Below are 27336 nucleotides of genomic sequence, written 5' to 3' on the forward strand. Positions count from 1 at the left end.
ACTAAATGAGAGAATAACACTTATGGTTTATTAATATATTATAAGTTCTAATATATTAATAACATTATTTAATTAGTTTGATCAAGAATTAATTTAGAATTAATTAAATGATCAAAAGATAAGTAATTAAATATATGGGTTGATTATGTAAATCATCCATATTTGTATAGTGGGCTAAGAGGCTCCATGGATTATCAAGTTGGGTTCCACCCATAGGATGCTCCATGGGAGTTACAAACCCATGGGTCATGGAAATGAAGATTCATGACACATTAGGGTTTACATGGTGTAACCCTAGTTGTGTCAACACTATATAAGGATCATATTCTCCACCAAAATCGGCTACACATGAACAACTAAGGGCTAGGCCGATTTTTGCAAGTGTAAGATTCTCTCAAAGTTTACTCATTTGCATTTGGTGATGTGTGAAGCATTTGAGGCATCACACTTGGGATGCTAGGCTCACAAGGTTTCAAGGATCATAAGCAACAACAAGGTATGTTATTCTATCTTTCATTTAAGTTAAAAATTGTTCCCCATGTATGCTAGATAGGAATATAACCTTGGAATTCAACTTCACATGTTAATTAGACAAACATAGATCCAAGGTTATTAGGGTTGCATGTACACTTAGGAAGTGTTAGAATGCTCAAAACCCATCAGATTCATGCCACTTTAGTGGCATCTCTCTCATGAGTCCGGAATTTAGCAATCTCCTCAGGAGTAGCATACGACTCATCAAGTTCCTTTAGCTCCTTGTCAAGGACATATTCCTTGTCCTCGTAACAAGTGACCATCCTGATGTAAAGTTAGAACCATCGAAGATGACTCTCCAACAAAGGCTCATGAGAGAGAAGGAGCCGGTAGGCTTTGAGCCAGAAGCAGTATTGTTGGAAGACCTCTGAAAAACAAGAAAGACAAGTTTAAATTAGATATAAAGATACTCCTTAATAAGAAAGGCAAATGTAATATTAAGGTTAGGACCCAACACAATATTTTATAACTTAGAAGAGGGATGCTGTAATCCAAGGTATAAAATATCTAAAGGTAGGGGAATGACGATTCACCAAATTCCACCATGAAAACGAAATAAATTATTAAGTTTAATTGGTTTTGAAACTCTTAGATTCTTTTAGATTCATTGAACTTTTTAATGACATGTATCAATCCCGAGTGTGCCTTCAAGTTTTATGGATGGGATGCCGAGGATCACAAAACAAGGTGTGAAGTAACCATTCAAATTACTTGGTACTCTTAATGTCTATCACTCAATTGATGTGTCGGTTAACCACACACGCTCCACCGAATTATGATAAACCCTAAGCCACCCTTTTCCTACCTTGTTAAGTCCAAGTTAGTGTGTCGGTTAACCACACACACTCCACTGAAAACTTAAGCAAAGTGCAAATTGTAATTTAATGGGTTAGCACCTTATTCACATGTTCCTAAAGTAACTAAGATTAGGAGTTTATAAAAACATTTAGTTACTTTACAATCATCATACTTTTATTGAGGATTAAAGTCATTGTCCTACCCGTTCGACTAACGACCCTCCCCTAATCAAGGAATCGGTGGGTGAGAGTGGACACCCATTAAGCTGTCATTTTATAGGCAACAAACTTATACCCCCCTTATAGATCGGCTTTGTGAATGAAACCTACTAATGGTAAAATGACTTGTTCTTATACATACATACATACATATATATATATATATATATATATATATATATATATATATATATATATATATATAATATAAAGTATAAGAGTTGAATTTTAACTATTAAAATTCTAGGGGTTGGAACTAAAGTTTTTAAAGTGACTTTACATGTTCCAAAAGTTGAGGGTATTTTTTGTAACTTTCAAAACTTTTCATCTTTCATTACTTATAAGGTAATGGTTTATTAAAATGAGAGACTTTTCATTTTATATATCCTATATGTTTAATAATGAACTTTAAAAGAATAACTTTTGGTAATCTATAACTTGAGGACAAATTATGGATTCCATTAAAACTCATACAAATTTGATATAGAAAAACAAGTTGTGCCCTTCATGCTTTTTAAAACCACGACCATTAAACTGCAAAAATTATAAATATATTTTGATTTTTCAGTTATGTTTTTCATATTTGACCACTTTCCTCATCAACTTTTTCAAGACATTAAAATTTAGTAACAGAGATCTAAAATATAGTGTTAAAACAAATTACTACCTTTAGTTATCATGATTAACTTCTCTAAATAGATTATATTATTTATCAATAAAGTAATAATTTTGATTATAAATTTTATTTATTAAATATTATCGAATATCAATAAATTACTAAAATTTTATATTTTGAAAATGATGGAAATTGGCTTGCGATTGAAGTAGCAGCCCATGGTTAAAGACAAAGGGACATCTATTCCCCCTCACCCCTAACTACCATCCAAAAGGCCCGCATCACGTGGCATGGTTTTGTCGTTTCTTTCAATATCGTTTCTCTTAAACCATAGGAAAGATACATCTCTCTCAAATATAATTAAGGTTAAAAAAATTCTATATTTCTAAATAAACTTTTTTATATATATATATATATATATATATATATATATATATATATATATATATATATATATATATATATATATATCCTCCTTAATAAATAAAGGATTTTTTGCCACATGTCATCTTCTCCTTCTTTTGGATACATGTCATTTTTTAGATTTTTTGAATTTTCTATTTTTCACTTGTTATTTTATTGTAATTTTTATTTTATTAAATTAAAATTTCAAATTTAATATGTAAGGTAACATATATGTAAGGTATTTATTAGAAATGATTTATATATGTAATGTATATAATGTATTAAAGTCTCATTAGTTTAATAATTTAAATTTTTTCTTATTTTTCTTATAAATTCAAACTTCTCAAATTGTTAAAATTTCATATTTTTTTTTTTTAAATAAACCCATGTAATACATGGGTCTCACACCTACTATATATATATATATATATATATATATATATATATATATATATATATATATATATATATATATATATATATATATATATACACATTAAGATCGGTTGAGAACTCATAGTTTTCCGAGAACTAGAATATTAAAACTAGTTCATTCATGGAATGATCGTGATCATATCAATCTCTTTAAATGTTTAGTTTTTTGTATTATTGGAAATATTAATAGAAATATCTAAAAAATTACATAATTAATCAAATTTTTGGATTTTTTGAAAAATAGTATTTTTTTAGTTTTTTTTTAAAGTGCAGATTTTTTAATTATATACTAAAAACTTGAATTTATGATAAGAAATTGAAAAAAAAATATATTTTAAAAATTGCACTTTTTTTTAAAAGCATTTAAAAACTAATAAAATAAAAAAAAACCTGAAATATTTAAAAATTACTATACCTTTTTAACCAAAAAAATCATTATTTTAGGTATATATATATATATATATATATATATATATATTCATATTTTTACAAATGCATATATGTATATTTCATATCCTAAGAAAGTCGTAAGAAAACTAATTTTATTTACTAATCTATAAACACAATAGAATAAGTATTTTATTCGCTACAAAATAAGATATAAACAACAAAAAAATGCTACAAAATTTCAAAGCGTTTTCATGTTTTCATATCAATATTTCCATATTTTCTTCAATGTATCATTTTTCACCTCTTCAATATTCACCACAATTTCTTCCCAATCTATAAGGAAAAAAAAAAACAAAACAAATGATGCAAAAACATTCACAAAAATACATATGTGAATCACACATAATTCATATATAAATTACATATGATTTACATGTGAATCACATGTAATTCATATGTGATTTAAATGTGAATTACATGTGATTTATATGTGAATTACATGTAATTTACATTCGAATTACATATAATTCATACGTGATTTACTTGTGAATTACATGTAATTCATATGTGAATTGCATGTGATTTTCATGTGAATCACATATAATTCCTATGTGATTTACTTATGATTTACTTGTGAATTACATGTGATTCATATGTGAATTGCATGTGATTTGCATGTGAATCACATATAATTCCTATGTGATTTACTTATGATTTACTTGTGAATTACATGTGATTTATATGTCAATTATATGTGATTTATATGTGAATCACATGTAATTTATATGTCATTCACTTGTGATATACTTGTCAATTACATGTGATTCATATGTAAATTCCATGTAATTTACATGGGAATCACATATAATTAATATGATTCACTTGTGATTTGCTTATGAATTACATGTGATTAATATATGAATTCCATATGATTTACATATGAATCACATATAATCCATATGTGATATACTTGTCATTTATTTGTGAATTACATGTGAATCACATATAATTCATATGCGATTCACTTGTGAATTACATGTCATTCATATGTGAATTACATGTAATTCATATGTGATTCACTTATGATTTACTTGTGAATTATATGTGATTCATATATGAATTACATGTGAATCATATACAATTCATATGTGATTCGTTTGGGATTTACTTCTCAATTACATGTGAATATCATGTAATTCATATACGATTCACTTATGATTTATATGTGAACCACTACACACTTATAGTTTTATAGCTTATAGTTTATAGCAAAAATGACTCATTTGCTCTTATCTAAGGTCATTGATATAATTTTAATTAATAATAAAGGGTGATAGACTATTTTTAGACATTTGGTTAATATGTTGTAGATCATAATGGAAAATACGACGTGGTTAAATTAGATCTAGTAAGTTTAGATAAAATGTTGTTTGGATAGATAATGTTAAAAAGTATTTGATAAAATAAAAGGAAAAAATAAATGTGGGTAAGTTTGTAAAAAAGTTAGGACTTGATAAATTTCTTTATTAAGTTGTTCTTTTTGCAATAAGTGAATAATAAACACATGTATATTTTCCTTAACTTTGACCCTCAATGCAAAAAGGCCAATTTACCCTTGATTTCGGTCATTAAGTTGGGTCCCATTCACATCAAATTGATTAAGTAAAAAACTAACTAACCTTATTTGTTCTCGATTTTGACCTGCAATGCAAAATCATAGCTGACACTATGAAAAATCAACATATGAATTTTCACCATATTTATATCATATGTGAACATGAGACTTGTATATAACATTGCACCTAGATGACATTTCTATAGTTAGGCAGATTTTTCAAACTACATGGTACTAATCAGAAGAAATGAAAGTATGCTTATATTATGCAAAACATAATTTATTTTACAATAAAGTTTATTTAACAATATGTTTTTATTTAATTAAAGTACATATGCATAAATAACATGTGTTTTGTTTATTTATCAATATAGTCTTTTATTGTTTACACATACAATATGTATATGTATAATGGAAAATTAAGCTCATTAACAAAAAAAAAAAGAAAAGAAATGGAAGGACAAGTTGTGCAAAATACAAGGGACAAGACATCTTCAAGGAAATTGAGAGCATAGAGACGTAAGTTGTTACTAGTGCCTCACTTCCTCCATTAAAGGTAATAAGATAGCTTGTTCATTTTTGTGGGAAAATTACAGTATTACCTTTTACCTAAAAGGTCATTATGATTTTTATTTATTTATTTTGCATAAAAGCCATTGGTATCAAGTTTCTCTTTTTATTTCAGTCATTGTTGACTTACAAAACTAGTTATAAAATTTTACTTGAATACATGGGAAATTTTTAATGATCATATTAAATATGTTACAAGAAATCCTAGACATAAAACTACAATAAAAATCGAGAAATTTAGTGAAAACTCAATCTTAGTTGTACCTCTTGCTGCATACATAATAGCAGGAGTGGGGTTGAGCGGTATTGCATCTATGAGGTGCTCAATTGCTTCCTCTAAATTACGTGTTAAGAATGCAATAAACAATGCAAACTTCTAGCACATCTAGCAATAAACAATGCAAACTTCTATGCCCTCAATGCAACACGAATTCATGATCAAGACAGTTAAAAATCACATGCCTCAAGTCATCATTGTTGATGAAATTAGCACACAAACTGAAGTTATTGCTTGTCATTGCTAAAACAAGGTTCATACTTATTGGTAGTGACTATGGTGACCGATTGGAGCAAGACCAGTATTGCCTGGTGGAACACCCACATCCATTGGAACCACCAGTCCAAAACGAGCAAAACGATCAGGAGCTGCAGCTGAGAAAAAACAAGTAGTTGATGATGAAAAATGATGCGTACTGGATAATGATAACATTTTATTATTGTGTTTATAAACAAATAAACACTTCATCATAGTATTCTTCCTCATAAGATGGGTTTCCTTAGAGAGATTGCTACATAGGAGCAAACATTGATTCACACAAGGATCTCTTTCTGGGTTGCGATGAGCAATAATTGACTTTATGTGTACGATTTTAATCATTTGTGCTAGAAATCGATGGTGATTTTTTGAAATCGATGGTGATTTTGTTGAAAATCAACAATAACTATGGTCCTTCATCGATCTTCACCGTATGTGTTTGAGTTTGATCTTTAACAAATATCTCTTTTTGTACGACGTGATTAAATATACCTTGGATATCAAAGATCCACCATCAAACATTCAGGTATTCGACAAAATACTACCGCAATTGAAGTTGAAATCTAACGACATCGACCTCAGGATCATGGATTCACCGTCGATGATATGGAGGATAAGGACTGTAGATTTTCAGAAAAAGTAGAGGTGGTAGATAGAAGAAGGATGGAGGCAGTAGATGGAGATCGAAGAATTACTTTGAAAGAAGACGTTGGGGGAAACAAAGAGTAATTCAGGGATTTTCAATAAATTGATAATTTAATTTTGTTGATTTTTTTTTGGAATATATTTTTAATACCAGATTTACCCCTAAGTTCCAATGATAAAAATGTAAAATCCCATTAAGTTCAATTATAATTACAATTATGCCATATTTAATCTAAGCCATAAATTTTTTTAATCGAACGTTCCACTCTTATTTCTCGAGTTCTCGGGAAACTTTGAGTTTTCAAATGGTCCTCCCTGTATATATATATATATATATATATATATATATATATATATATATATATATATATATATATATATATATATATATATATATATATATATATATATATATATATATATATATATAGGAGCCCAAAATTTGGTAGGAACCACGAGTGATATTTTTCATCAACCATTTCGTCAACGGCACAATCGTTAAACTCATTTACTTGGTCGTGACGTGTTCACACGTGACGCACGTGCATGAAACATAATATAGACTCGAGGGAATAATCATGTGAGAAAAACGTCCGTAGATTGTTATTTAAATGACTTGTTGTTTTCTTTTTCATTTATTTTGGTTCCTTTTCATATTTTTATTATTTTTTTTAAACATTTTTCGTTAAACAATCATTTTTTTAAATATATATTTAAATATTTAGATATTGCATCATTGGGCTTTTCGCTTAGTCTTTTGTATTAACAATTTGAGCCTGTACACTCGTCTTTGTTTCTACGGTTAGTATATTTATGGTCCATGCATGCATCTATTTGAGTTAACAATTACACTGTCACCCTAACACGCCTCTACAGTTGAAATTGTTCATCAAGTTCATCTGAGGCGTGACTTTGAATCATTCAACATTAGTTTGATTATCATTGTTTTCTTGTTTTTCCTATTGGAATATAATCGATCTTAAACGATTATCATCCTAACAATTAGCATTAGAGCACGAGACTATGTAATCTATACGCATCTCTTCTATTTGTAGAGCTTTATGGTTTTTGTTAATATAGGATTTTATGAAGTCGTGTTCATTGTCATCTTAGCGGCTTAAAGTGATCTTGATATTACCCTACAAACAATATTTGTTTACACATTTGATTCTTTACAGGTATCAAAGACAATTTCATCATGCAACAAGACGATTCCAACTTGAACTCGATCAATATGTCCAACGCTATTTGATCTACCACAAGAACTCCTATCTTATTTCCCAGTGAATATGAAGTTTGAGCTCTTCACTTTGAAGAATACCTTCCCGACTTAGAAGTTAACGATTGTCTCATCTAGGAAGCCATCACTATGGGAGCCTTTGTTCCTACTGGAACAAGAATAACAATCAAAACTCAGAAGGAATGCAACCAGCTGCTCCTCGATGTGAAGGATGTTCCTCAGGACGAGAAAGAGAAACTAATCAGCAACGTAAAAGCAATTAGGATTATTAGAGTCGCTTTGCAGGCATATACTTTTCATTTAGTCAGTTCATGTGATATTGCTAAAGCCATTTGGGACAAGCTTAAACAACTTTACTCAACTGATGCAGATCTTGAGCACTCTAGACAAACGCTTTTTCTTTCGAAATTTGGTGCATTCACATAAAAGTCTAAAGAAAGCTTGGTTCAGACATTCAATCGCTATAATCATCTTCTAAGTAAGATGATAAAACATGGTATTGGAAGGGATGTGATCGAACAGAAGGTTACATTTATGAACGAGCTCAAATTTGAATGGATAACAGTGGTTTCTACCATCAAGGCGCATGAGCAATTTAAAAGCTATTACTTGGCTAAGCTAGTTGGAATGTTGAAGGCACATGAGAATGAGGTAACTAAAGAAGCGAAAGTAGTTTCTGGGATGGGGTCTCTAGCTCTTGTTATGAAGGGCAAGACAGTTGCTGAGGATGAGTCTGATTCTGATCACTCTGAATGTGATCTTACAAATGAGGAGTATGCTTTGGTGGTTTCAAATCCCAAGCGGTTCGCAAGGAAGAAATTTCCATTAAACAAAAACTAAAACAGGCAAGGCAACTATAGCTTAGAGAACATGAAGGAGGAAAACAAGAGTACCTCTCATAAGGTGGAGGAGAAAAAGGAGAAAAAGGTTATTGGTGATTATGGCTATGACTGCAACTATTGTCATGGCAAAAACCATTTTGGCAAAGGATTGTATGCTGAGGAGGTTGAATGAGAGGAAAGAAGGAGAAGATGATGAAGCGTATCACATGTGAAAGTTGGAGGAAATAAAGAAGAAGAACACTATAGATAACTCTATGCCTGCTATAATTGTGTACGAAAATGTGGTAGAAAACGAGTTTGGAGGAGTTGAAGTCTGGTGAATAGACTCAGAGGATGATGAGGTTCGTAGGCCAACACATGGAAGTGCATTCTTTGCAAAAGAGGAGAGTTTGCAGTTTGCTGGAAGTTGTTTGATGATGATGAATGGTAGGTCACAGACATGGGAGAATGCTACTGGAAGTGGAAGGAGAGATGACATCTGTTTTGATAAAAGACCAGTTCCTAAACAAACAAACGAGTGTGAACAGCTAATCAACAAGGTAAATCTAAATCTCGAATCTCTCAATATACCTGTATTTAGATACGAACTAAATTAAATGACCTAAAATTCACTTTTTTTAAATATAACCGATGCCTTAAAAAAGACTCGTTTGATACACTATAACCTAACTAATCAAATCAACAGGGTTTCATCAAAAATCGATGAGAGGCAAATGTGGATTGAGAAGATCAACTCGGAGTTGTCTAAGTCTAGGGATCAATTAAGTTACTTGTAATGGGATAATTTAATGCTTTTAGAACAAAGTAACATTTTCTATCTGATTGCTAAAAGGCTTTATTTTAACATTACTAAGTTGCACCTTGATTGTGGAATTGGCGAGAAAATTCAGAAGATGATTTTTCCATTTCTTGAATTAAAGGAACATGAGATAGATGCCAACTGTTACAAATGTGAATCCATAGTTTCATTAGAAGAAATATCTGATGCATACAGGGTTGGACTGGAGAAAATTGAATCATATATAAAGTCCAAAGACCACAAAACATGTTAAAATAGATTTTAGATGAAAACGATAAGAAGCAAATTAAATATGATACTATACAAAAATTCGACTCATTTAGTACTAAATTGAGTTCAAAAAATAAGATAAATATGAAAGCACTTCTGAATTCGATGAGGATAGTGATATGAGCAAAATCTCTATAGAAGATGAGGTGGATTCCTCAGAGTTTCTTAAAAACGAAACTATACCTATGAAAGGTTTGATTTATGATTCGTTTGAGTTTGTACGTATATCCAAAAATAAACCTGAAGTTTTAATAGCTAAAGCAACCTTTTTTTCCCAAAGTACAAAATGTCCCTAATCAGGTGTTTGCTATTAAAGGACTGGACAAAAATCAAACTGTCAAACTAACGTCCATCGTCAGCGAAGACAACAAAGATGGTTGCAATGAGTTCTTTTGGTCTGCTCCCATAGATAATGCATATGAACCAAAGGGTATGTCTGAAAGAACCTCATGTAAAGTGAAAGGAAGGTATGTAGCTGAACCATTCGATAATCGCTCGAGCTATGAGAAAGGAAGTCCAAGTGGAACAGAGGAAGTTTCAAATGAATCTCAAAATGACCAATCTGATGCAAGAAAAATGAAAGCTATAGTGAATGTTCACAAGTCCTCTGAACAACTCGCGGAGAAAAATAGTCAAAGAAATAGGAGATATCGGAGAAATCTAAATTAAAGGAAGCAATTTTGGAAATCCCAAAATTCCAACCATGTTCGTAGAGAAAAGTATTCCAATCAAAATGTGAATCCTAGTCATTGTTCGCATTGTCATTCTTGTAATCAACCGAAACCAAAAGGGAATTTTGTTCAAAAACCTTCTTTTTCAAAGAAGCCCATTGAGAAACCAAACTCTCATAACTCTCAACCCACGAAGGGGTCGTTTAAAGATATCAAAGGAAAGGGAAAGTTAGTTTCGGACTCTGAAGCTCAAATCAAGAAATTATCGACTAGATCATAGAAAGCTGAGAAAGATTTCGTCATGAATCAAATTGAAAACAAACAAAACAATCATATTCTAATGAAATGAAAGTAAAAGATAATAAAAAAAAAAATTTCTCCATAACCAACAAAGATGAAACCACTTTGGTTAAACGAACTTATATGGTTGATCTAGCAATTGATTTTTTTTTATGTAAAAGGATCACAAGGACACAAGAAACTTTGGGTTCCTAAATCTGCTTGATTTTTCAGGTCATTCGTGACGAATAGTTCGACTTTGAATGGTATATCGACAGTGGCTGCTCACGTCACATGACATGAAGGAAAAAGGAGTTGCGAGACTTTCGAGATCTCAAAGATGGTGGAAATGTGAATTATGGAAACAACTAGTTTGGAAAGATCAAAGGCTATGGAATGATATCAAACGAAGAATTTTCGATTAATAAAGTGGCATATGTGGAAGGTTTACAACACAACCTCATCAGTGTTTCGCTTCTGGTTTTTGAAACAGGCTTGAAAGTATCCTTTGACGATGAAGGATCTGAAATAATCGAAAAGAAAATGAAAACAATTCTCTTAAAGTCACAATGAAAAGGAGAAATGTATCCTTTGAATTTGAATCCGATACGAGGGAATCTAGCCATTAGTTTGCTTACGAAAGCTCATTCTGATGATTCCTGGCTATGATATAGAAGACTTTCTCACTTCAACTTCAAAGTGATCAACAAGCTTATTTTTGGTGATCATTTGAGAGGGATTCCTCTATTCAAATATGATAAGGATCATTTGTGTGCAGCTTGTAAGATAGGGAAGCAAACTAGGAAAAGTCATCTAAGCATCGTAAACATGAAAAATCATTAAACCATTCGAACTGTTACATATAGACTTTTATGGACCTTCTACGATTGAAAATGTTGGTGGTAGTAAGTAAATTCTTGTAATAGTAGATGATTTTTCACGTTTCATTTGGGTGTATTTTCTTAAAAAGAAATCTGAAGCTACTCCAAAACTCAAGGAATTCATAAAACATATTAAGCTTCAACTGCTGGTTCGCAATGTTCACAGCAATAATGGATTGGAATTCTAGAATCAAGCATTCGAAGAATTTCTATCTGTAAAAAAAGTTTGGCATGGTTTCTTTACTCTCTATAATCCACAATAGAAGGGTGTAGTTAAAAGGCGAAACCATTCTTTGTGAGAAGCTGCGAGGACTATGTTATCTTTCGCATGTCTGCCTCTCTATTTCTAGGTGGATGTGATCGTAACTACTTTCTATACTCAACATCGATCCATTCTGAATAAGCGATTCTCTATCACTCCCAACGAAATCATAAATAATCATAAACCTAATGTGAAGTTGTTCCATGTATTTGGTTCCAGGTGTTTTGTTTTCAACTCCAAGGAACAATGAAACAAATTCGATGCGAAAGCTCACGAAGGTATATTTTTGGGGTTTTCGCTGACCTCCAAAGCATATAGGGTTCTCAACAAACGTTTAAAGAAGATGGAAGAAACCTACTATGTTACGTTCGATGATAGCTACATGAAGAGGATTTAGTTGAAGGAGAGTAAATCGGAGGAAATCTTTCCTAAGCCATGTCCAACCACTGTTCCAATATCCACTATGTATGATGAATTCATCCTACTCTTTGATGAGCCAGAGAAGGCTATCACATCTGAAGTGAAAGCAACTGACAACAAGGTCGATGAATTGAAGAAGATAATTGATGATGATGCGAAAGAGATGCAAAATCAGCCATCAACTGCGAATGTACCTCAAGGCACAAACACTACATTCAAGGGGAGAATTTTGACTCCCATGCAAGTCCTCAGGGGGATCAATGTACACCACATGATACGAACATTCCATCGCATGGGGAGGGTTATACTTCGTCTCCTTCCTCTGACCCAAATGACTCTCTACCCACCATGACTCATGAACCTCCATTCACAAGGGATTCTTTAATTCCTAAAGAATAGGATCTCTTGTCATTAAAGGAGGAAAATAAAGAAGGCAATGAAAATTCTGATGCGCAATCTGAATTTGAGGAAGTAAATGCTGAATTTCATCCCTCCTATGATCTAAACTATCCTCCGCTAACCAAATGGACTAGGGATCACCCAAAATCCCCAATTATTGGTGAATCTTCTACTAGTGTTCTTACGAGATCTCAGTCAAAAGTGAAACAAACTGTATTATTCTCCAAAGTGGAATTTTTTATGTTTAATTCTTTTATTTACAAAGTTGAGCCCAAAACCGTCAACACAGCTCTTGATCATTCTGATTGGCTGCAAGCGATGCAAGGTGAACTCAACGAGTTCGAAAGAAACAAGGTTTGGAGGTCAATTCCTACTCCACCATGTGCATTGGTTGTTGGTTTAAAATGGGTGTTTCATAATAAATTTGATAAGAAGGGAAGATTATAAGGAACAAGGCATGACTCGTGATTAAGGCTTATTGCCAGGAAGAGGGTATCGACTACAAAGAAACCTTCGCGCCTGTTGCGAGGTTGGAATCGGTTCCCATATTCCTCGCATACGTAGCACATAAGAACTTCGAAGTGTTTTAGATGGATGTCAAATGCGCATTCCTGAATGGTGAATTAAAAGAAACGGTATATGTAGAATAACCACCTGGGTTCGTTAAGGTGAATTATCCCAATCACTTCTACATTTTGGATAAGGCACTCTACGGACTGAAGCAAGCTCCTAGAGCCTAGTATGAAACTCTTACTTGTTTTCTTAAATTGTATAAATTTAAACAAGGTTCGTTTGACCCAACCTTCTTTCTCAAGAAAGGGGGTGACCACTTGATGACCATCCAAATTTATGATGACAACATCATCTTCGGTTCTACTAATCCTAGTTTAACAGATGAATTCCGAAAGTTGATGGAAACTAAATTTGAGATGAGCTCCATGAAGGGTTTTGAGCATTCCAACACTCCTAAGGTGTACATGCAACCCTAAATAGCTTAGATCTATGTTTTCTCTATTTTACATGCAAATATCAATTTCCAAGGTATTATCCTAACCAGCATACAATCTTGTGTACTTGCATACAAAAATAGATAGAATACATACCTTTTTGATGTAGCTTGATTCCATGGAGCTCAAGAGCCTAGTGCCTCAAGTGTGATACCTCAAATGGTTCATGCAACATCAAAACACCTTGGAATAACCATGAGAAGAGATACATCACTCTAGATATCGACTTGCCCTCTTGTGTATAAACTAGTCCCAATTTAACCAACCAATGGGGTCTTTTTATAGTGTGGCTATTAGGGTTACACTATGTAACTCATGACTTTACCAATTCCTTATGCTCTAACACCACATGGGTTAAACCCAACATAAGGAATCATGGACCATAAGCGCATATATATAACAATGTATGATTTACACAATCAATCCTCGTATATTTAATTAGTCTCTTTTGATCACTAAATTAATTCCAAATTAATTCTTGATCAATAATACTTAAATAATATGATTTCATATGAATATATTAGAACTTATAATATATTAATATGTCACAAATATCCTCTTATCACAAAAGGTCTATCAAAATTGTTCCGGTGCCATGCAACCCAAATGGACCATGCTGGGTTGGGTCAAGTATATACCAATTATAGTCATGGACTTAGACACTAATCTAACACTCCATGGGTTATATTAACTTTTTCCTTGGATTAAATATAAGATAGGGACCACAAGGTATTTTCATAAATCTGGAAGCATATACGAATACTTTACTCTCTAAGTTTGGCATGGTGGGAGACTCTAAATTGTAGGTTCCAATGCCATTCAAAACGAAACTCATACCATCTTTGGAAAAACCAGCTGCATATATGACCCTTTATCATCAGATTATTGGTTCCTTGATGTATCTAACTACTAGCAGATAAGATATTATGTTTTCGGTTTGTTATTGTGTAAGGTTCCAAGCAAATACTCGCGGACCTCATATGGTGGCAGTCAAGAATATTTTCAGATACCTAAAATGAACTTCATGTTTAGGCATATGGTATTCTGTGAATTTAGGATTCTTCGTTCAACCGTTTTCAGATGTTGACCTTAGGGGATGTAGTTTAGATAGAAAGAGCACAGCTGGTGGATGCTAATTTCTCGATGGAAAATTAGTTAGTTGGCAATCCAAGAAGCAAACATGTGTATCTTTATCAACAGCTGAGGTTGAATACACAGTCGAAGCTTCATGCACATCTTAGGTCATTTGGATTCAAATCCAGCTTTGTGATTATGGCTTGAGTATGAAACAAATCCCTCTTTATTGTGACTAGAAATTGCAATTTGCATTTGTCACAACCCAATGCAACACTCAAAAGACAAAACAAATAGTACTGAGGTACCATTCATCAAGCTCACGTAGAAGACGATAATGTTTAATTTCGTTAGATCCTCTGATCAATTATCTGACATATTCACAAAGGCCTTACCTGAAGCAACCTTCAATAGAGCCTTCAAGGCCTTGGAATGATGGAAGTTGAATCTGTTTCAAAATCACTGTCACACACATAATGTTTGACACTGCGAATCGGTGCGAACGTTCGCAATAGCTCGTAGTCTATTGTTCATTCACAGTCTTCTATAACACTGCAAATCGGTGCGAGCGTTCGTAGTAGTTCACAGACTACTGTTCACTCGTGGTTCAGATTTTTCAAATATCCTTTTATACTTTATGTATATTATTACTTATCTTTATTCTATTTTTCTATCTTTTCTGTTTTTAATTCTTTTTCAGAAAATCACAAAAGACCAAAATATTTTATTCGTGTTTATTTTATTTTGTTTGTTTTTCACAAAGTTCAAAACTATCAAAAATACCTTAAAAAGATCATGGAGGTACAAATTCGTATCTAATCACAACTCATGTGAAGGGGTAGGTATAGCTCTCTTTATCTATGTATTAGCTAAGTGTCCCTAGAAGCATGCTTTTGCATGTTGTCCGAAGCCTCAAGGTTTATGGTTACGAAACATCCGAGTTAATTTACATCAGTCATGAGCTACCTTACTCTTTTCATTTAGGTTGTTAAATTCACATCAGTCATGAGCTACCTCACTCTTTTCATCTTGATTAAAGAGTTATCTACTTGGTCAAATTCGTATAACAGAAGTACATTGACTTCTCTGGATCCATCTTTACTCTTCTCTGTTTTCCTTTATACTCATAAATTTAACCCTTGAGACTCTCAGCTATACCACTAAGGTTTATGGTTACGAAACATCTGTGTTAATGATCTTAGCTTTATTCACCATGAACAAAGTGAAACCCAAAATCCAACACACTTACATGAATTAATGGTGAACAATTAAATGTTCTAGATTTTAACCATGGATTTAACGAAAGCCAGCTTCGTGGTGTGTACCAAGAAATCTCATTTTCTGTTATGAGATCTTTATGAAGTGCTCTTATACCAAGTCACTTCATCCCATAAGATCCAGTTCTTTTTTTTTTTTTTTTTTGTGTTTTCACACTTTTGTCTAGTCACTCAAATAATTCCGAAACTACTCATTCAATTGACTACACTGGTCACACGAGTACTTCATATGACATTCATACTTATATTAAGCTCGTTGTTTGGTTGGAGAGATAGCCACCCTATGAGCTAAATGAAATGATGCGTTTCAATGTTTCTTATCAAACATCATATCGTATTTCAACGGGAAACCAGTCAGATACTTCCTAGTCTCACTTGACTTCAAAGGAAGATATCCATTCCAGGGATCAACAATTTTGTGTCTGTATATAGACATCACAAAATTTCCCAGATATACTTTGATTTATTTCATTATCTTTGACACTCTTGCACGAAGGTCCTTGTGATCTTCCGAAGTCGTGTTCGTGGTTCTTAATGTTACTTTCAGGTTTGCAGTGTAGCCCAAGTTTTCTAAAAATGAAGGTTCGTAATAGATGGGTTAAAGAGTGTTTAAATTCATAAGGTGGATGATGATGTGGCAATCTCTGTTGATAAAAAATCAAAAAGGCGCGTGCAAAATTTGAACGACCAGCTGTTTTTCCGTCGTATAACGCACGCGTCTGACATCTACAGTTGTCAAGTCGTGCTTTTTCAGATGATGTTTCAGTACCCGATGCACCCTCTCTTCGAATTTTTCTTAGAAATCGATTTGTATATAAAGGTTTTGACGGTTCCTTTCTCATTATCACTTTTAAAATCCTCTCAAAAGATCTCTAGCAAACAAAACACTCTCTATTGTTCGTCTTTTTATTAAAGCTCTCAACAGTGGCAGATTCATCTGAAAACCTTTATGTTCAAGATCTGACCGTTCACTCCTCTCTTCTAACTATCAGACAACACCAAAACATACTGATTGATCTAGAACCGTGCAAGTATGAACCATTCATGCTTCGAATCATCGAGTGTCTAAAGTATTCCCCACTAACAATTGCTCTTACCAAGATAGGGAATGTCCCTGTCTATTCTCTCCAAGGCCTATACCTTTGCCAACTATATCAATGAGGAGCAAAAGATCTCCTTTGAGATCCATAACCATACAACGTCTATCTCTAAAGCATGTTCCTGCAATCTTCTTGGGCTTCCGTAATATGATGATATGATCAACCTAGAAACCATCTCTAAAGCTGTTGTCTTGGAGATGTTTTACCATATGGGGTATAAAGAAACCCTCACAGTTGTGTCGAAGTTCAGAATACCAAATCTGCCTCCTCAATGGAATAGTTTGTTTACTCTACTGTTCAAAGGTTTCTCTGAGAGGGTAACTGGTTCCGACTGTGTCAGTAAGATGTTCATCGCACTCATGTATGGTCTCTACATAGGTCAGAACGTTGACAATAGGTTTGTTCTTTGGGCTCAATTTATTCATAGCACCCACTCTACCACACGCCACATTGAGATTTCATGTGCATGTTTCTGGACCATCATTGTTCGTAGGTCCATCTGACAAGTTCAATATTCCCTTAATGGTTGATGCATCGATGGAAACTATTTCTACTTTTCATACTACTATAATTATTGTCTCCAATTCCTCAAAGTATTCTTTCATTGGATTTATTCCGGAAGTTATGTTTCGTGATGTGCCTGGCTTAAGTAAAATTTTGGAAGGCTTTCGTAAGCTTACTCGTTCTAAGTTTCGTCCTCTTACCCCAGAAATGCATGCGGCCATTGATGCTGTGGATAAACCCAAGAAAGGAGGCAAGGGTGCTAAGAAAGGGGAAAAGAAGACTGCTTCCTACGAAGATCCATTAGATACTGCGAAACCTTCATCAAAAAAACGAAAGGCACCAGCAACCTCTTCAACTGCTATTCCTAAAAGAAGAAAACAGTCTGCTCGCAAGATAAAGTCTCCCACTCCAAGTGAGAGTGAAGGTTTAGTCTCTGAGACTGAATCGGATATTTAGATTGAAGAAGACCCACCTATTCGTCATAAAGAGGAACATCACGTTTGCATTGAATAGCCTCTTATTCGCAACGAAGGAGAGACTATAAACCCTGAGGTAACCCAAACCTTCAATGACTCTGATACTACTCCTCCCCCTCACCTAAACCTACTTCAACACCTATCACCATTCCACCATGTCCTCCACCCATTTCTTCATCACAACAAACCAGTGTTTCACTTTCTACTGCGATCTTCAATGATTCTACAATCACACCCACTACTTCAGCCACTCCTACAGTTTCAGTCAATGTATCTGATACAGGGGCCAAAACTTTAGGCTTTCAACCCATATTTCACCTCCCATCTCCCCTATTTGCACTGATGATCCCGACATGATATTTGGGGATGATGATGATAATGGAGATCTTGGCGGATTCACCTACATTCCATTTCAGAAAAGTACTGAAAGTGAATATGAAGCAACTATCAAAAAATGGCAGCTTAAGTCCCTTCATGAGAAGATTGACCAGCTGCTTCTCGCTTCAAAGGCTTTATCTCCTAAAGCTTATTACAGTCGTGAACTCTATACAACCATGACCTCTCTTGGTTATAATCGTTTACGATTGCTTTTCCTTACAAACCTTTATTTTCAATCAATTAAGAAATCATAGAAAATTAAAAAATGGAATCACAAACTTTAATAGCTCATCAGGAATTCAACTCGATTATGGGTATCACTACCAGAATCCCATGCTTGCTGTCAGCTGAAGGTTTCCCAGAATGGAAATACTGAATGGAAAAGTACATCAAGATGAAGGACTTCAAAATATTGCGAAGTATTCTAAAGGGTCCTGTTAGAATCACGACTACACTCGAAAATGGAACAATTGTTGACAAGGAATTTGCAAACAGCATTGGTGAAGACTTTGGGAAAATTGAAGAACAAGAGAAGGAATTTGCAACTCTAACAATGGCTTTATCTCACGATATTGCACAGGGATTCTGTGATTATCATTCAACAAAGGCTCTACGGGGAGCATAGATCGATGTGTATGAAGGGAACGAAGATATGAAGCGAAGTCGTCAGGACATGCTAAGAAAAAAGTTCAATATGTTTAATCATGTTCTTGGCGAAACATTGGAAGCTCAACTGCAATGATTCATTACTCTCACAACTGAGATGAGCTCAGTAGGAAATTCAGTGCCAAGGTTAGAGATCAACTAGAAGTTTCTTAACTCTCTTCTAAAGTCTTGGGAAATGAATGTCTCGGTCATCAAGAAAACTAAAGATCTCAACTGACTCAGCCTTGCCGAAACGATGGCAATTATCAAAGCATGTGATCTTGATGACAAACAAAGAGAAAACAATCATGTGAATTCTTATTCTATTGCATACATAGGGATCTCCACCAAAGAATGCTTTTTCATCCTTTACCGCACCTGCTCCACAAAATCAAGCCTTTATTGCTCCACAAACACCATCCCAGATTGTTCCTCCATCCATGACTTATCCATATGCATCCCCCTCCTCAAAAGGCCCTGTTGTTGCCTCTGTTCCCAAGGAAGCTGAAGAGAAGATGGCTTTAGCTTTTGGGTTGGTGAATTGTTATAATGCTTTTGTGGCTGGTGAATTGCCACCACATATCTCTTTCGGTGATTTAGATCAAATCCATCCAGAGGACATGGAGGAGATGGAAATCACTTGGCAAATCGTGATGGCTGTGTTTAGGTCCAAGCATTTTGAAAAGAAAAAAGGAAAGAAAAATTAGGGAATGAATGTAGAGAAGAAACTTTGTTTAAACGAGGGATAGTTGTGATGTTGTAACTGTCACGATCCTGGTCATTTTGCTCATCACTATCCTAAACCCGATCGAAGAGTCAACAATGAAAGGACGATGGTGCCGATGGGAAACAACAGGGGAGTTGCTGCAAACAACGAAACTGATAATCTAGCGGTGGTGGCTCAGTCATTTGACTAGGAGGATCAAATTTAGTCCCTAAACTTTCCTGAACCTAATATGCTCACTTGGCCCAAATCAGTGAAATCCCTAAAGAGAAAGCTGAAGAAGATCCAGAGGCAGAGATAATGGAATTAAAATTTGCTTTCATGGTGTCCACTTCTCCTAAACCTGAAAAAAAAGTGGTCAGTCAAAACTTCTATTCTCAAACTTGTATTGATACTATTAAATTCTAGCACAAATGGTTGAATTACTGTGTAGAGAGAACGAGGACCTGAAATTTGCGAGATATAACCTCAGGTAGGGCCAAAAACTATTAAAAGAACAATTAGAGGCCAAGACTATGGACATCAGGAAATTGGAGGAAGAGAATAATAATAAGTGTGAGAACTATAATTTCATTAATAAGCAACATGCCACAGTGACTGAGGAACTCGACACACTGAAAATTGTTTTGAAAATGCTGCTTATAACATTAAAAAGTTGTATGTGTCCAGTGAAATAGTTGAGATCATGATTGAAAAACAACTGATATGGAAAGATAAGAAACAAGTAGGTCTAGGGTATGAGTGTGTCCCTCCTCCTTTTAATCGCAATTACACAGCTACAACTATGACCTGTGAATAGATGGACAGACCATAATTTCTTAAGTATGGAAAACCTGTTGTACCCATGACAGAAAGTAGTGCTAAGTAAAAAGATACTAACGTTTCTACTTCCTATGCAGATATATCTTCAAGTCAGGGCAAGCATGCAACACATAAGAGTGCGTCCGATAATAATAATGTGTCCAAGGTTTCTATTTATTAAAGTCTTTTGTTTCTAAAAATGGTGTTTTGATTTCTGATGACTATGTATTAAAGTCTGTTGATCCAGTTGTTTTTGTTAAAAGTGGTGATGTATTTGCTAAATTTGATGTTTCTGTCACAAGCACTTCCACTCAACCCACACCTGTCACACCATCTGAGTCTCATACATGCACATCTGGGAAGAGTAAAGGAGTAAATAACAATAATAAACTAGAGAAAAGTGGTACCAGTTTTCATGCTAAGAAACCAACTTGTTTTAACTATGGAACTGCTGGACTGATTGCTCGCAATTGTCCAAATCGGGCATTTGTTCCTTTTAGTCGCGAGGAAGATCTCTTGTGAGAAAATTCTCAAGACCTCGTTCTCTTGATGATGATTGGAATGTCAATAATAACAAGAAACAAGCTGAGCTTAAAAAGGATAAATAGGTTTTTCATGAAAACGTAACAGGTACTTTTATGAAACCAAATGCGACTAAGCCAACGTCAGGTTCATCAAAGTCTTCGTGTGGGTCTTCGACTAATGTTAAAAGGAAACCCAAACAATCACAACAAAAGAAAAATGTTTCAAAATCACCTTTCAATTTTTCCAAACCTAGATACCATTGGGTGTCCAAGAATTTAAATGTCCAATCATCACAATCTTTTGCTTGTGCATCTGGTGATAAATCAAAATGAAAAAGTGAAAAAAGAATTTTCGTTCCTAAAAAGGGAAAACCCAGCGTCACAATGATCTGAGTTCCAAAATTAAACTAATCTCTCGCACACCGTGTAAGAACAGCTACGGAGGAATGTCGTCAGACCCTGCTATGTCGACAGTGGTTGTTCTAGGCATATGACAGGAGACATATCCCAGCTACATGACATTCAAAATTTAAATGGGGGTTATATTTCCTTCGTGGGAGGAGAAGGATGAAACATCACACTAAGAGGAACTGTTACCAATGGAGCGCTGAGTTTTGAGAATATTAACTATGCTCCCGAGTTGAAGCATAGCCTATTCAGTGTCTCTCAAATCTGCGATAAAGGCTATTCAACTCACTTAACCGATAAAGAATGCCTTATTTTGAAGCCTGAAATCATTATTCACGAAGATTGGATCTTAGTGAAATCAAAGCGGGATGGAAATGCTTATATCATAGACATGAATCATAAAATGCAAGACCAAGTCACATGTCTCTTCTCTAAGGTCTCTGAGCACAATATCATGCTTTGGCACCATCGACTCGGTCATGCAAACGCTGAGAAACTGAATCATCTTGCCAAGAACGAGATAATGCATGGCCTACATGTCGAAGACTTCATTACTTTTGAAAAGGGTGTGGTGTGGGCACAGGGAAAACATCTTCGCAAGCCCCATTTGCCAAAGCCAGTCAACTCAATCAACAAAGTTCTCCAATCGTTGCACATGGATTTATTTTGTCCGGTCAATGTTCTTAGCATCAACAAAAACTCCTATATCTTGGTTGTGATAGATGACTACTCGAGGTTTACTTAGGTTTTCTTCTTATCCAGCAAGATTGGGATCTCAGACTTGATCAAGAAGTTCATGGTGATGATTGAGAATCAGACTAATGAGAACGTGAAAGCACTCATAACGAATAAAGGCACAGAATTCAAGAACGCTGTTTTGGATCACTTTTGCACAGAAAAAGGGATTGTGCTTTAATATAGTGTCGTTTGGACACCAAAACTAAATGGTGTTATGGAACGGCGGAACCAAACATTGATGGATGCTGTAAGGACGATGCTATGTGATTTTAAGCTTCCAGGCTTCTTTTGGGCAGAGGCGGTCAACACTTCTTGTTACGTAAAATTGTGTCCTGATTAACAAAGCCCAAATAAGGACCCCGTATGAAATTTTGTACTATCACAAGCCATTCGTTGTTCACATCCGAATTTTTGGATATCCTTGCACCCTCCTACATTGAGTCCAATCCCAAGTTCAATTTGAAAGCTAGTGATTGTTACTTCGTGGGATATGTTGCACGCACTACTTACCGTGTCTACAACAAGAAAACCAAACAGATTGTTGAATCCTTCGACGTGCGTTGGCTGGAGGAGAATGAGACAGATGCTGGAGTTGGTCCTGACATGTTATTTGATTACGCTTCATTATTTAAATCATTTAACATGTTTTCAGATGATGTGTTAGGTTCTTGCTCAGGTACGAAGGTTGTTATTGAAGAGGAAGACGAAGATATTGTGTACAGACCACCTCTGGTTCCTCCTACGACTCCTAGGGTGTATAACTATGCTCCAAGTACTTCTAACGCCCGTAGATCAGGGATAGTCAATTTAGAGACGATAGGTGTAAAAAATGAATTTTAGATGAAAGATTATTTAGAATGAACAATCTTGACTAATTTTTATTATATGTTACAAGGATTTCGTACATATAAATAACACAAAAATCCGAGTTATAACGAAGAAGTTATGACCTGTCGAAGTTTCGCGACAGAACCGACACGACACAGCGCGACGTAAAAAGTGAATTTACGTTAGAGCGATATTTAGCCTTATAAATCTAAATGAAAGTCGTAGAATACGTTAAACCGTGAGCGTGCATAAAAAGAACGCCCAAATCTAATTTCGTATGTGGAAGTTATGATTTTTCGAAGTTTCGACTTAGCGGTATGCAGCCCGAATACTCGATTTGAGACCGAGCAGTCTTTAGTCAAAACAATCTAAATGAGAATCGAAGATCTCATTAATTTTAGTAAAACTATAAAAAGATAGGCGAAAACGGACGTCGGATTAAGAAGTTATGATTTTATAACGAAGTTTTCCTGTCCCAGCCTACTAAAAATAAATAATAAAAATAAAATCAAAATTAGCCGACGGAGTCTAAACGAAAGTTGTAGAGCATAGTCTCACCTACATGGGGATATAAAGAACGTCAAAAACGGAGTTCGTATGAGGAAAATATGAATTTTTGAAGTTTATTAAATATTTTCGATATGTAATTTAATTTTAAATTAACCGATATTATCCATGGGGGGACTCAGCGATCTGATTCACGTTACGCCCAACGTAATTTAGAATTACGCCCAGCATAATTTGGGTTTCCAGCCCCCTATAAAAGGGTGTCGAGGGCAACCGAGTTCTTTGCTCATTTCTTCCCTTTCTCTCGCGTTTTTGCATCATTTTTCGTGCAAGAATCATCCCGAAGCCCCGGTATCATTCCCGAGCCCCGAAAAAAGTCCCGAGGCCCCAAAGATCCTGAGAAGTGCAATTCTCGAGCCGAAGCTCTGTCCGCGAGAAGTTCGGTTTTTGTGAAGATCTTCCAGATCTACCGAAGAATACTACTTCTACAAGTCGTAGTGATATCCGATCATTTTCTGATCAAGTGAGTGTGTAGTTATTTTCTTTGAATGCATAATTATGAAGTATTTTATACGAAATATGTGTTATGTGTATAATATAAAGTTGTTTATATGTGTGAGTGTATAGTCACTTTCATCTTACACATAGATATGAAGTATTTGCTATGAAATACATGCTATGTGTTTATACATTGTTTGTTTACTTGAGATGGATGCTGAATGAATGTTTTATACGAGTTTTTAAATAAGTTGTATATGTAATTTATATCTACAAATATGTTGGGTAGAACATGGGTAGATGAAATAGTTGATGTGTGTTGAAAGAATGTGATAAGAGAAAGGTGAGGATATAATGGTGATGATAATTAGGTGATGATAGATAGGTGATGAATTACGAGTCCAGGCGATGTTGTGGCTACGTATTCATGCGATGATAGTCTATACCTTATTATGAATTACGAGTCCAGGCGATGTTGTGGCTACGTATTTATGCGATGATAGTCTAACCCTTATTATGATTTACGAGTCCAGGCGATGTTGTGGCTGTGCAAGCATGCGATGATACCCTAACCCTTACTAGACATATATTGAGGGAGTGATCCTCGAATTAGCATTGTATATATGATACAGGCGATGATCCTTAGGAAAAGTTCTTAGGAACAAGCATATAAGGATATAAGATGTAAAGAGATGAGTTGTAAATATGATATAGGAGATGACCCTTAGGATAATATCTTTAGGGAAGATTAAAGGAAGATAATGGGGATGGGTAATTGGGTTGATTGTTTGATGATTGAATATAATAATTATATTATTGTGGGTTGAAAACCCTATATGCTCACTAGGCTCGCAAGCCTGACCCACTCAGTTTAATTGTATCACAGGTATCGATACGAAGCTGTTTTGCACTGAGAGATTAAAGGAGATGTAAATCTTTAGTGTAATTGAATGTAAGTTCTGTTTATGCTTATATATATGTATCGGAACATGACATTCGAGGTTTTATTATTAAATGAAAATACATTCACTTTGAGAATTTTTTTGATAAGTTATTATCATATCTTATTTTGGGAACAAATTCCGCAACCGTTTTCTTTAAAAGATTACTCTGATTTTATAAAACAAAGCTTAAACAAATCGGTCTTTTCTGGCCGTGAAAATGGGGATGTCACAGTACTTCATCAAATTCTCCTACTCAAAGAACCAATCCTGATGCTGAAGCCACTCCACTCACTCCTGCTTAAAGAGAGTTCATGACAAGAGATACTTCCACTGCTACTCAATATTTAATGGATCTTCTCTTTCCCGAGCCGATTGCAAATGTGTATGTGGCAAGCATCTCTCATGGTTCAAAATCATTCGAGGTGGACGAATCAACAGATGACAGACTTATCAACATCAATAACCTTCCTGTCACACTCAATTATATCAACCATGGAATCCCCGCCAGACTTCAACATGATCATCCGAACGAGAACATCATTGGTCCACTAGGCGACGGAGTCAAAACGATGAGTTAGAGTGGAGATGTCAACACATGTCTCTACTCTTTCTTCATCTCTTACATCAAGCTAAAGAACGTTGAAATGGCACTGAATGAGCCTAGTTGGGTGGATGTAATGCACAAAGAACTTAATCTATTTGAGAAACTGGGGGTGTGGAAATTGGTTGTGCTGCCAAAGGGAAAAAATTCTTTGGACACGCGTTGGGTGTACCACAACAATCAAGATGATTGCAGGGTCATTGTGAGAAACAAAGCGCGTTTGGTCGTTCGTGGGTTTCCGTAAATTGAAGGACATAACTACACTGAAGTGTATGCTTCTGTAGTGCGTCTTGAAGCTATTCCTATCTTCCTGGCGTATGCCTCCTACATGGTGTTCATAATATATAAGATGGACATTAAAACTACCTTTTTATATGGAGCCATGAAAGAAGAAATTTATGTTGATCAGCCTCCTGGTTTTTTCAACTCCAAGTTTCCAAATCATCTCTACAAACTAGACAAGGCTCTATATGGGTTACATCAGGCTCCTCGGTCCTGGTATGCTACCCTAACAGAACATTTTCCCGTGCATGGTTATACCAGAGGCACGATTAATCATATGCTCTTTATCAAGAATGTGAATGTATACATGATTCTTGTTAAAATCTATGTTGACGATATCATTTTTGGGTCAACTAGTCAAGAGTTGTGCACCGATTTCGAGACCATTATGAAGAAGAGATTCAAGATGAGCTCCTTGGGGGAAATGACCATGTTTTTGGGTTAGGTCCATCAAGATTCAACACGAATCCTGTAACACCAAGGGAAATATGTTGAAGACATGATTGAGAGGTTTGGGCTCAAAGATTAAAAAGCTACCTACACGCCGATGGCTGAACGACCCCTATTGACTCAAGATTCTGAGGAGAACCCGTAGATCTAACAGAGCATAGATCAATGATCGAATTCCTGATGTATCTAACTATGAGCATACCAGACATCATGTTCGCAGTTTGTCAATGTGCACGATATCAGGCTAATCGTAAACTCTCTCACATAATTCTTGTGAACTTGACAGGAAATCAACTTCTGGGGATGTCAATTTTTTAGTGACCATCTGGTGTCATGGCATTATAAGAAACAACAAAGTGTCTCAACCTCGACGACGAAGGCAGAATACGTTGTTGTGTCTTCCTATTTCTCTCAAGTCATTTGAATTCAACATCAGATGGTGGATTACAGTTTGAATTTTCTTGAAACTCTTATCTTCTATGACAATTATGTTGCAGTTGAAATAGCCAAAAATCATGCCCAACACTCTAAAACCTAGCACATCGACATCCAAGTTCATTTTATCAGAGATTTTTATGAGCATTCACTCATTCGCTTGGAGCAGATCCACATTGATAATAATCCGACAGATCTATTCACAAAAACCTTTAACAAAGCTCGGTTCAATGTTTCGGCGGGCTTTCAAAAAATGTTATGTTTTGAGGACTAATTTTTTGTTTTAGGTACTTTTAATTTGTGCATTCAGT

Source organism: Lactuca saligna, chromosome 9 (genome assembly GCF_052625555.1).
Source record: "Lactuca saligna cultivar CGN05327 chromosome 9, ASM5262555v1, whole genome shotgun sequence".
Classification (NCBI taxonomy): Eukaryota; Viridiplantae; Streptophyta; class Magnoliopsida; order Asterales; family Asteraceae; genus Lactuca; species Lactuca saligna.